This window comes from Protomyctophum parallelum, assembly GCF_964188405.1.
Source record: "Protomyctophum parallelum genome assembly, chromosome: 8".
Taxonomy (NCBI): domain Eukaryota; kingdom Metazoa; phylum Chordata; class Actinopteri; order Myctophiformes; family Myctophidae; genus Protomyctophum; species Protomyctophum parallelum.
In genome coordinates this window covers 17,071,168-17,083,256 of record NC_139703.1, presented here as the reverse complement: position 1 = coordinate 17,083,256, position 12,089 = coordinate 17,071,168, and the positions used below count along the sequence as shown (strand labels likewise).

At 43.7% G+C, this 12,089-nt stretch overlaps 2 protein-coding genes across 2 annotated transcripts in view; one reads left to right on the top strand and one right to left on the bottom strand.

Annotated features, from left to right (window-relative positions):
- Positions 1 to 12,089, bottom strand: part of asic1b (acid-sensing (proton-gated) ion channel 1b) — a gene marked incomplete at its 5' end in the record, with an annotated part of 273,931 nt that overhangs the window by 208,999 nt on the left and 52,843 nt on the right. The gene's annotated exons all lie outside the window — the stretch shown is intronic.
- Positions 1 to 12,089, top strand: part of LOC310863704 (uncharacterized protein) — a gene marked incomplete at both ends in the record, with an annotated part of 75,307 nt that overhangs the window by 61,469 nt on the left and 1,749 nt on the right. The gene's annotated exons all lie outside the window — the stretch shown is intronic.

Genomic DNA, 12,089 nt, shown 5'->3' with positions numbered 1-12,089 from the left:
TTTTGGTTAAAACAAAAAGTATTTTGTTAAAGAGGTTAAATGACTATATTCTGAACATTGTCATCATTGCTGTATTGTTTGCGTTTGTTCACTAACAGGGGTCTCCTTAAGTTAATGTGCTGTTCCACTCAGCTTGTAATGCATTATGAACACCACTCACATTATACATTATGAATGTTATAAGTCGTCATATTGCATGATTTCAAACATTTATAACGTGTGTTATAATGCACCAGTAAGACACCTGAGGGCGAGAAGCGTGCACTGGCCATATATGGAGCGTGTCTTGAGTGTACAGGGTGTGATGAGGTCAGATCAACATATGGAATGTAAGAACAGGTCAGCTCCATATATGGAGATCTAAAGGTGGCAGCGGGGGCAGTGTCTTGAGTGGCCGGGCCTTAATTTTCGGGCCGGTTGAGCCTGCCCCCTACCGGGAGCAGGCTGCGTGCGCTGCTTCTTCAGTCTGCCGTCCTGGGTGACGACAGACTGCTGGGCGAATGCCGTCGCTTTGGCATGAGATCAACTTTGACCAAGAAATGCACAATGAAAAACAGATATCTCACTTAAATTTGTGATGGAAATGCTGAGAAATGCTGGGAAATGCTAGATTCCATAGTTAACTGCAACCTGCAGTCGCAATTATACCGGTAAATGTGATTATAATGCATTATAGACGCAACATTTATACAAAAGTACAGTCATAAAATGTAATACATTTCCTTCATCTCGCATGTACAGAATACTGAAACGTAGTTTATTCTCACTGCACCATAAACCATTCGTGTATATTTCTGCCATCCTTTACAGAGTAAAATCCCTCAAAAGATGCTTCTGCATGGGGTACTTTGGTGTCGAGATCATGATCAGCAGCAGCACGGCTGAGCTCATTAGTTTACCCCATTCTGACATTAGCAGTGTCAACGAATTTCGGAGAGTTCAGGATGCTGAGGCAGTCAAAGTTTATTGCAGAGAGAACTACATCAGACACGCGGAGCGCATACTGTAGTTCTCTCCCACAAAGAGGGAGAAGAGATGACGGGCCCAATAAGTAGGCCTATAGTATGATTCAATATGGTGTTCCATCTGTTCCGTGTCAAAGGAAAAAAAGACAGACCTTAACCAATTTAGACCCGAGGACGATTCTACAAATGCCTTCTAAATTCTGTCAGTTTTCAGAAAAACCCATGTTTCTATGTCAGTGGTTCTCAAACATTTATGTCAATATATGTAATTGGCTGCCGACCCCCATCTGAAAATGTGTTGTTCCAGGAACCCCTCAGAAGCAAAGATTTAATTAAAAACGTTCGCTCTGAAAGAATAAATATTCAAATGATTTGCGCCACATTTTCACGATAAAAATCTTTTAGCAGATCTACAAGCTCGTAGTGCGGCACTCGTGCTATGAGCTTGTAGATCTGCTATTTTTCAATAGCTAAAGTATAACATAATGCTTAAAACACCAACAGGGGTTCCCGTCAATAATGGGTTAATGTCAACTATTAGCATCTGTCTACTCAAAACGATTGTTGGAATCCCCCCCACACCCCCCTACACCAGCTAAGAAATGTAGAGATTAGTGTGTGGAGGAGTATAGTTAGTAACAACCTTCTGGTCACAAGGCCACGTTTCTAAAACCTCGGGCTGTCACATGGCTGAAACTGCTCAAAGAGATCGAGTGGCGAGGAACGGAGATGGTTTATGGGTTGCCCTTCGGTGTTGGTACGATGACAAAGCGTCGATTCGGCGTGGCAATGATGAGCAGTGAGGCGATGGCATAGACAGCTTGTTACAATGATGGCTGCACACCCATTTCTCAACATGTTACACCATAGTGGACAATGCATTCAATCCCGTAGTGTTGTACCCTAATGGCCAAAACCAATACAATCAGGGATCACAAAAAGCATAGGTCTGCACATTTACACATGCATGCACACATACATGCATGTGGCTGCACGCAGCTGTAATGAGGACCGAGCTGCAGGTGGGCCTTTTATGTCTGGCGATGGAATAATTCACTTTTAGCAACGGTAACGTGATACGCAGATCATGCACATGGCAACCCTACTGTATGCAATATTGATGCGGGTGAGGAGAGATAGGGCGGTGCACAGTAAAATCCTTGGTGTTTCATTCATCCATTTTTAACGAAGAGACCCTGAACCTCTCCCTAACCCCAACTCAGAGCGGGTACACGTACAGTATGTAACCAGATGGACCCTCATGGGTCCATTTGTTTACATTTCGCACGTTCACAGAGTTAGATTAAGACCGAAGATTTTGCGGTGTACAGCGAGGAGTGGAGGATGGGAAGAGGAGGAAGAGAGAACAGAAACAAGCTATGACAGGAATAATACCAGGAAATGGAGCCTCTTCCCACTGACAAGGGCAGGGCGATGACAAAGCGGTCTCGCCCGCGCAAAACACTTTCTCTCCGCGTAATGAAACCGTTAATGCGGAGCCATGTTCACCGTTGTTCCCCTTTTCGCCACGCGGCCCTCTGCCTCATTACTCAGCTGGGTTCATTAAGGACTATTTAATCACATGAGGAAAAATGATGCCTTGTTTTCGGGCACTCCGCGAACCCCAAATCAGCTAGCCGATCCGCTCGGACAGAAACCGCAGGGTGAGATGGTTACGGCACACCGGTGTGTGCGACTGTGCATGGTAATGGCTGTTTACTGCTGCTCGCTTCACCCCTGGTTGATGTGTCAGGCCTCTTCGCTTGATAAGACCACGGAGGCACTGACCATCCTCCAATCAAAGGCTATTTGGACAACATTGAAACCACACACACACATACACACACACACACACACACACACACACACACACACACACACACACACACACACACACACACACACACACACAGTGTCTGTCTACAGCATGCACTCAAACTGTGGTGGCGCAGTCGGTAACACTGTCGCCTCTGAGCTAGAAGGTCCAGGGTTTCGATTCCCGCTGTGGATGCTGTGGGCGTGTTCTCTCCTCCGCACCATCCACATCAGCATTTCTGTGTGGAGTTTGCATGTTCTCCCCGTGTCCCCTATAGGGTAGGTATAACCTCACATGTTCTCCCCGTGTCCCCTAGGGTAGGTATACCCTCACATGTTCTCCCAGTGTCCCCTAGGGTACCCTCACATGTTCCCAGTGTCCCCTAGGGTACCCTCACATGTTCCCAGTGTCCCCTAGGGTAGGTACCCTAACAAAAAAACATGCAGTACTCCTGGTCTCTAAAACTGCCTCCCCCTGACCAGGCAGGGGTTTTACACTATAAAATTGACACTGGGAGAAAAGAATGGGTTACAAACATTGTGGGATAAAAATAATAAAAAAGAAATAGCGGCGATCCAAACAATTAACTGCAATGTACTTCAAGAAACACGTTCACACACTAAATCACAGAGAGGGAAGGATACTGTACATCCAACTATACAGTACCAAATTATGTATACCCTGGTTAACAGTATGGAACTGCATACAGTATTCACACAATACATGCAGACATACACTAACACGGCACAGCACAACTGCCTCCCGGTGTCCAGTCAGCTGAACATAATCTGAGGGAGGGGAGGTTGGGCGCGGCAGCCTCAAGTGGACGAGGTTTATTCCAACACATGTACTGGAGCTCTGCTCTCCCAAACTGAACTGGGCTTTGAACCAGAAAATGAGGCCGGCTTAGTTTCATGGGAGACGGGGAAAAGAAACACACACACACACACACACACACACACACACACACACACACACACACACACACACACACACACACACACACACACACACACACACACACACACACACACACACACACACACACACACACACACACACACACACACACACACACACACACACACACACACACACACACACACACACACACACACTCACTCACTCTGACAGTCTCTCTGCCACTTTCTTTCGGCCTCAGGCAGCCAAATATCAGTCTGTTGGACAAAGTATTCAACAATGCTTCCAGCTTTGACAGCTTTCAGGGCCCTAACCCAAAATAAATGTTTTCTTGTTCATGAAAATAATATTGGACTCAAGCCTGACTACCCATGTCTTAGGTCTGACTCACACCTTTGCATCTAGCATACAACATTGATGCATGCTAGATGTATGAAAGGGTTTGTTTACATCTTGCCCCAATGCATTTCCAATGGAAGTCCCATGGTTTGACACAACATTTGTGTTGTACGGCTTGCGGCTGTTTTGACTGCCCCCCTCCCCCTCATACAACACAAATGTTGTGTCAAACCATGTGACTCCCATTGGAAATGAATTGCGAGCTTGCATCAGTCAATAAGTCTCATGCATCAGCTATACATCAATCTGTTGTGCATGTGTGAGTCAGGCCTTATGCTGATTTGTTTGCGATTGTTGTTGTTGTTGGGGGGGGGAGGGGTAATGGTGACTATGTTTGGACAATCATTCTATTTTAATATATCATGTTGTAATTTAATTAATTATGGCTGTAGTAGAGTTTGTCTCTTGTCGCTGTCTGGGACAGATGTAGTAGAGTTTGTCTCTTGTCGCCGACCAGGACAGTGGCTGTAGTAGAGTTTGTCTCTTGTCGCTGTCTGGGACAGATGTAGTAGAGTTTGTCTCTTGTCGCTGTCCAGGACAGTGGCTGTAGTAGAGTTTGTCTCTTGTCGCTGCCTGGGACAGATGTAGTAGAGTTTGTCTCTTGTCGCTGTCTGGGACAGATGTAGTAGAGTTTGTCTCTTGTCGCTGTCCAAGACAATGGCTGTAGTAGAGTTTATCTCTTGTCGCTGTCCAGGACAATGGCTGTAGTAGAGTTTGTTTCTTGTCGCTGTCCAGGACAATGGCTGTAGCAGAGTTTGTCTCTTGTCGCTGTCCAGGACAGATGTAGTAGAGTTTGTCTCTTGTCGCTGTCCAGGACAGTGGCTGTAGTAGAGTTTGTCTCTTGTCGCTGTCCAGGACAGTGACTGTAGTAGAGTTTGTCTCTTGTCGCTGTCCAGGACAGTGGCTGTAGTAGAGTTTGTCTCTTGTCGCTGTCCAGGACAGATGGCTGTAGTAGAGTTTGTCTATTGTCGCTGTCCGGGACAGATGGCAAAGACGAGACCACTGCAAGATTTTTCGAGATCTATCATCTGAACAGACATCAGGCCCGACAAAGTTATGTTCTTCGTTTGTGCTTTCAGATTGTGGCCACAAAAGAGGACAAAAACATCCGATTTTATTGCCATTATGAATGTGCTATGTGAACATCGATTTCTCAGTTGTTAATTTGAGTGGAATTGAAAGTGCACCCTAGTCACTCAGATCTCAAAGAGCTCAACTAGCGTCTGGAACTGTAGTCTAGACGGAAGTCTAGAGTCATTGAGCAGCCTGGCAGCTGAGGGGGGAAAAAACCTTAGTCTGTGGCGGGTTTTCGTTGCCTCCAGCAGCCGGCAAACAAGTTCACGGCAGTTCACGGCAAGTTCACGGCAAACAATTCCGAGCGCTAACTGTCATCTGAACAGACATCAGGCCCGCGACACAATTATGTTCTTCCTTTGTGCTTTCAGATTGTGGCCACAATAGAGCAGAATCTATTATCTATTACAGCCAGTCAATTATTTTAGACAACAGAGGACAAAAACATCCAATCGTATTGCCATTATGAATGTTCCCTGCAAATGTGCTCCGTGAACATTGATTTCTCGGTTGTTCATTTGAGTGAAATTGATTTGAAAGGGCATCCTATAGTCACATCTCAAATTAAAGAGCTCATTTGGCAGCCTGGAACTGTAGGGCATGAAGTCATAGAATGGTATCACCACCTGACATTGTTAATATTCACACAAAAATATATGATTGCCCTTTTAGAGTGAATCGCACAACAATCATACCAATTTTTAATGCTTGAGATTAAATGCAACAATAAACTCAAGATACACATGTAATGCCACTCAAATAATCAAAAAAAAAAACAGAATTCCGTGAATGCCAAAAACATTCACATTTATACGTTCTCTCCCAACAGAGCCCTGACCCCACTGCAGATGTTCTAGTTATATTGTATTAAGATATTAACATACGCAACAGATTGGCTAAAATAAGGTGTTTTTAATTCATAAAAATTGGATTGCAGAATTGAATATTATTTCAATAGTGAACGCACATATTTGAACACTTTCTTGGCAAAATAAATGTACTGTAGAGTGCAGATCTATACAAGTAAATAAATGCCATACAGGGGTACCCTGGTGACTCAGCAATTAATTGTATCGACAACGGTAACTTCACTGATTCCCAGCTCCCCATTTCAGTCTCTAGACTTTTATTTGCCATTATGCACAAATGCATAGGACATCATGGAACTCAGCTCAGAGCATCAAGCTTGCTCTCTCTCTCTCTCTCTCTCTCTCTCCCCCACCCCCCCCCCCCCCCCTCCCCCTCCTTGAAGTAAGTGCATCTTGCAGTAAAGACAACAACAGATATTTTATGGGTTTAATTCCTAGTCAGGTTAGAACTTTGACACAGCACATCATTAAAGGGATTCCATGGTTGTAGATGGCCTGTGAACTGCAGTGCTCTTCTGGAGAGATGTCTAGAGGAACAATAAAGCGTCCCATATAGTTTTTACCCCTCCTGACAATATCACATTGATATTGTTATACGAGACTAGATATCGTGTGGGATTTTGTAATATCTTGTTATGGCATAAGTGTCGTGTTTTCCGTAAGCCCTGTATAGGTGTTTCTTTTACAGAACGGGACACAAAACGAATCATTAATGATGATCCATAGCATAATAATACAAAAAATTTAATCTCTACCACTTTATCATAAACACAGAAAGGCCAGGGAAAAATGTCATCGCGCGCACGCACACACACAGTCAAGTGATTAGGGTGCCAGGCTGCCAGCCAGACTATTAATGAAGGCCATTTGCCTACTCTCTCTCTCTCTCTCTCTCTCTCTGCATTTCCTGTCTCTCTCTCCACTATGTGATAAGATGACTATTGATTGAGAGAGTGATCTATCTTGAGGAGTATTTAAATTTGTCACTCAAGATTGTCAAGATGATAAACGTCACTTGTTGTTGAAACATTAGTTTTGTCTCTACGATAACACAATTGCCAGTCGACTGTGTGCTCAAGAACACTTGTCACTTCTCACAACAAAAATATATATATTTTTAATTTTAGAGGGCATTCGGAAGATGTACTCAAACACAGAGAAGTCGGCCCGGACGGTTAGCTCAACCGTCTGGGCATCTAGCCAGACAGCATGCCGTGGGTCTAACCCCCCCCCCCCCCCCCCATCTCTCTCCCCCTTCCTGTCTGACTACTGTTTACCATCAATAAAGGCAATAAAAAGCCCCAAAACAAATCTAAAAAAACCCCACAGAAGTCCACTCTGCTGATAGGTGCAATATAGTGTAAGTCCTTTTGGAACTGGAATGTTTTGAGGGGATCACTGCCAACGAGTACCACACAGGACCCCAAACATTGTCTGCTATCCATTGTGTATTGTAAGTGAATTTCCCGCTTTAGATTCTTGTTACATATCTCTGCTGTCGGGAAGAAACCACTTAACTCCAAAATGTTTGGGGGTCCAATGGAGTTAAGAGGTTTTGTCCAACGCGTTTTTACTACTTTCCATTGGTTTAATTTTTTCGAAACAACGCGCAGACGTAAACGGTGTTCAATAGCCCTGATTTATGGAGAAAAAAAATCAAAAACCTCAAAAATGGAGTTAGGATGTTTCCTCCCGACAGCAACGAATGTTATATATTCTGTACGTATACATACTAGCTCACATGTGTGTGCATGTACACACGCGCACACACGCACACGCCATCCCTTAACAATGCTCTTTTATTCAGCTCTGTAGTCCAATGAATGAGTCATTTCCTGCTATCCTGGCCCGTTATGAAGAATAGAATTGCGATGTTCTTCTCCCGGGAAGACACTGAATAGCAAGGGGGGAATATATCGTAGTTACTGGGAACAAAGTGAGAGAGAGAGAGAGAGAGAGAGAGAGAGAGAGAGTGTGAGAGTGTTCTGGGGCCTTTCAAACAAAGAGCCATGTCAGTGGGGGGTACTGAGGGGGTACTGGCATTAGAAAATGAGGCCATTAATAAAATGAACTATTGAAGTGGCTACATTATTTGGCTTAAATAGGGCCAGAAAAGCTGGCAGCAGCCACCATGACTAAGCTCTGAGAAGCACAAAGGAAAAGGACCCCGAAGATGTGTGCGTGGGATCACAAGAGAGAGCCAAACTGAGGGACATTCTTTCTCTGCTCATCACAATCTCATGACTCTCTTTAGCCCCTTTTTTCCCCCTCAAGACATGAGACCCTTTTCTGGGGTGAACATACATCAGCAATAATAGATCGACAAGCTCACAACGCGTTGCAGTAACACCGGTAGAGTCAGTGGTTTTCAACCTTTTTTATATCAAGGTCCATTATTACTTGCACGAGTGTGCGCAAGTACCGTTTTCGGCTGCGTACGTCGGTGACACCCTCGGCCAATCAGGGCGCTGCGTGCGTGCGTACGTCGATGACAACCTCAGCCAATCAGGGTGCTGCGTGCATACGTCAGTGACACCCTCGGCCAATTAGGGCGCTGCGTGCATATGCCGTTGACACCCTCGGCCAATCAGGGATTGTAATTTTTTGGTGGTCCCCTCGGCCAATCAGGGATTGTAATTTTTTGGTGGTCCCCTCGGCCAATCAGGGATTGTGAATTAGTTTGAAGTTAATTCGTTAATTAGGTGTGATGAACACCTTAATTCTCTAAAGTTTTTTTTTTAAACAGTTATAGGAAAGGAATTTTGTTTTCGATTGGTGTAAGTTTTATTTTAAATGTTTGTTTATGGGTTTCATCTTTATTTGTTATATTTTATAGAGGGAGGGACAGTAAGTTGACAAGAGTCAGAGATAAGTTGCGAGCTCTGCTCGCGCACAAGTAGGCCATTCATGCGCAAGTTGGCAGCTCGACAGAGTGCATTTCTAGGTTATTCTGCATTTGAGCCACAGACCACCATTTGATGAGATTAAGCACCCTATTTTCGTCAGAACTTATTTGCCCTTTTTTTCGTTTAGTATTTTGATATAGATTTTAAAATACGTTGCATCCCTCCAGGCTATGGGACATAGTTCTGCTACATGCGCGACGTGCGCACACAGGCAACAAGGAATGTGTGCGCACAACAAGGAACACAGCTCATGGATTATTTCTACCCTATAATGTTTTCAGATACATATTTTAGCGTGCTGCAGAAACAGAGTAATACACTGTCTGGATGTCATCTTGAATGGGATTAAAAACGGAGGATTTCTGTAATCAGTAGCAGCTGTGTTTGGATTAGAAGGACGTGCAGATATGGGAACCAAACGGGTGAATCTAATCAAGCTTCATGTGTACCTCTACACATCATCACGCATCACGTTTTTGTTTAAAGGAAGTAATTAAAATTAGATCTTTATGGACTTTTGATATTACAAATACACAAAAATTGATATTTTCCAATTTCTTTTGGCATCCATTGTTAGGTATGCCCATATGATGACTCCGGATTATGGTCCAAAAGTGTGAGAAATGTATTTTAAGTGTATATTTTTCATTTTTAAGTGGTTAATAAACCAGGATTCATGTACTGTACTCGTCGGGCGTAGCAGTTTGTTTCATTTGGCAAAGCCGGAGGCATACACACGCATACAGTGAGGGAATTAATGGTGCAGTGGTTGTATTTCAGTCAGGTCTGTGCAGTCCAACCACCGCCACATCCTCTCCACTGATTTGTAACCAAGGCCCAACACATCCATTGTAGCTGTCAGCCCCCAACTTTTTTCCCACAGAATTACTTTACCACATTAACCCATATAGGACGGTGAACGCATCTGTGTCACCATATAGCCTTTTAACTACTATAAACATTATTCTAAACTTTAGCTGTTGAAAAATAGCAGATCTACAAGCTCTATGAGCTTGTAGATTTGCAATTTCTTTGAAAAATCATGAAAATGTGGCGCAAATCTTAGAATATATATTCTTTCACAGTGAACGTTTTCAACTCATATCTTTGCTTCTGGGGGGGGGGGGGGGGGGGGGGTCTATCCCTGGAACAACACATTTTCAGATGGGTGTCTGCGGCCAAATACAGATAATTCTGGTGGTCCGTGACATGAAAAAGTTTGAGCACCCCAGACATAGACCACATTTTTCAAAAATACTGTAGAAGCCTCAGGTCTAAATTAGTTAAAACTGCAGTACTGTAGCTATACAGCTGCTGCAACGTTAAATGAATGGTCTGGCTGCTGTCCATACCAGCACAGTACAGTACAGTACACTGAGAAACATTGCATGTAGGCCAATGGATGTACAAACACATCATGCATCAAAGATCAAACACAAAACCCAGGTGTATACTGCACATGTACTGCCTACATATACAGTATATCAGTCTCGCTCTTTTATTTGGATCTGCACAAAAGGCGCAATACATCAGATCCAAACGCTGATCAGAAGAAGCTTACATTACGGTCACACCAGATGCACAAGCCACGCACACACGCACGCACGAACACACGATAACAGCATGGGGGGCGGACCTGTTCCACTTAGTAAATCCCTAGAAGTGGGAGTCTGTCAGAAAATAAATTTATTTATTTATTACAATGTATTATTATTTATTATTAAGTCCACACCCCTACAGAGATGCAGTGGAAAAAACAGCTTGTTGGCTTTTTGAGGGTTTAAGCAACGCATGCGGTCGGTCAGGTCAGCATATTACACACACACACACACACACACACACACACACACACACACATGCTGCCAGAAGCTGCCAGAAGCTGCCGCTTCTGAGAATTTAATTTGGCACCTTCCCCGAGCATACCTCGTTACCACAATGCATTACACACGTAAACACATCCAGACGTGCATGCATACTGCAAGGCTTTTGCACATGCTAATGAACGAATGCGCATACGTGCATACATTTTACAGCACACACACACATACAGAATCGCGTGTGCACGCACACACCTACACACTGACAGAGAATTTCCCATCACCTAAAGGTAATTTGAATACACTAAATAGTCTAGACAACCTTAGCTTGGAAGCTCTGAGCCTTGCTGTGAGAACAACAGAAATTAACACGTGGCTCTGTTGTCCTGGAGCCTCTTCTCACCTGTCCCCCCACCCCCCCTCTTCCTTTGTGTGTAAGCAAATGGTCCTTACATCTAGAGAGATTGTATTCACTTCTGGGTCCACCTTGTGGGTGGGACTAAACTGCCATATAAACTGTAACTCTGTGCTTGTATGGTGATGCTTGCCTGGGAGACCTGCCTGCGTGCTGCAGCATCCGTGTACTGCTGTGCACGTTAAATAAAGATCAACAAAGGGACCTTGCTTTCCTCCTGATTCCTCTTGACAGACCTTCAGCCTGGTGATTCCTCACGCGTTTAGAGTGTGTAAAACTGCCATTTCATTTGGTGTCTAGAAGTGTGGATCCTGTGTCGTTGAGCTCCGGAAGATCAAGCCACAACTGACGTCAACGAACCGCTCCAAAAAGGACAGAAGAATCATGGCTGCATCAATGGAGTTCAACGCCTGGATTAAAAAAAACAACCCTGTGGCTACACTAAAAAAACGGTGAGAATCTTCCAAATTTCAGACAATTGAAGAGCTAATTATAAATTCTAAGACCATATTTTGCCAACCTATCTATTGTAATAGTCAAGTATGCTTGATTCAAAATACAGCAGCAAGCCTAGCCTAAGAAAAGAGACCTTGCATTAAGCCAAGTTTGCAAACGCAAAGACACCTTGTTAACCTTGTTGAAAACAACATAAAGAAAACATAAAGATACAGCGTTTTGCATTAAGTCCAGTAAAGAAAGAGAAGTAAGTTTGTAAACACAAAGACACCTTGTTATACTGAGAATAGCATAAGAACCTTGTTGTAAACAACATAAAGACATCTTGTTACTCTCAGATAAGACATAAAGATACCGTGTTTAGACCAAGTAAAGTTTGTAGCACAAAGATTACCGTGTTACATAGATAGTCAGTATGGGAAATAAAAAAAGTGCGCCAGTGGCAGAAGAC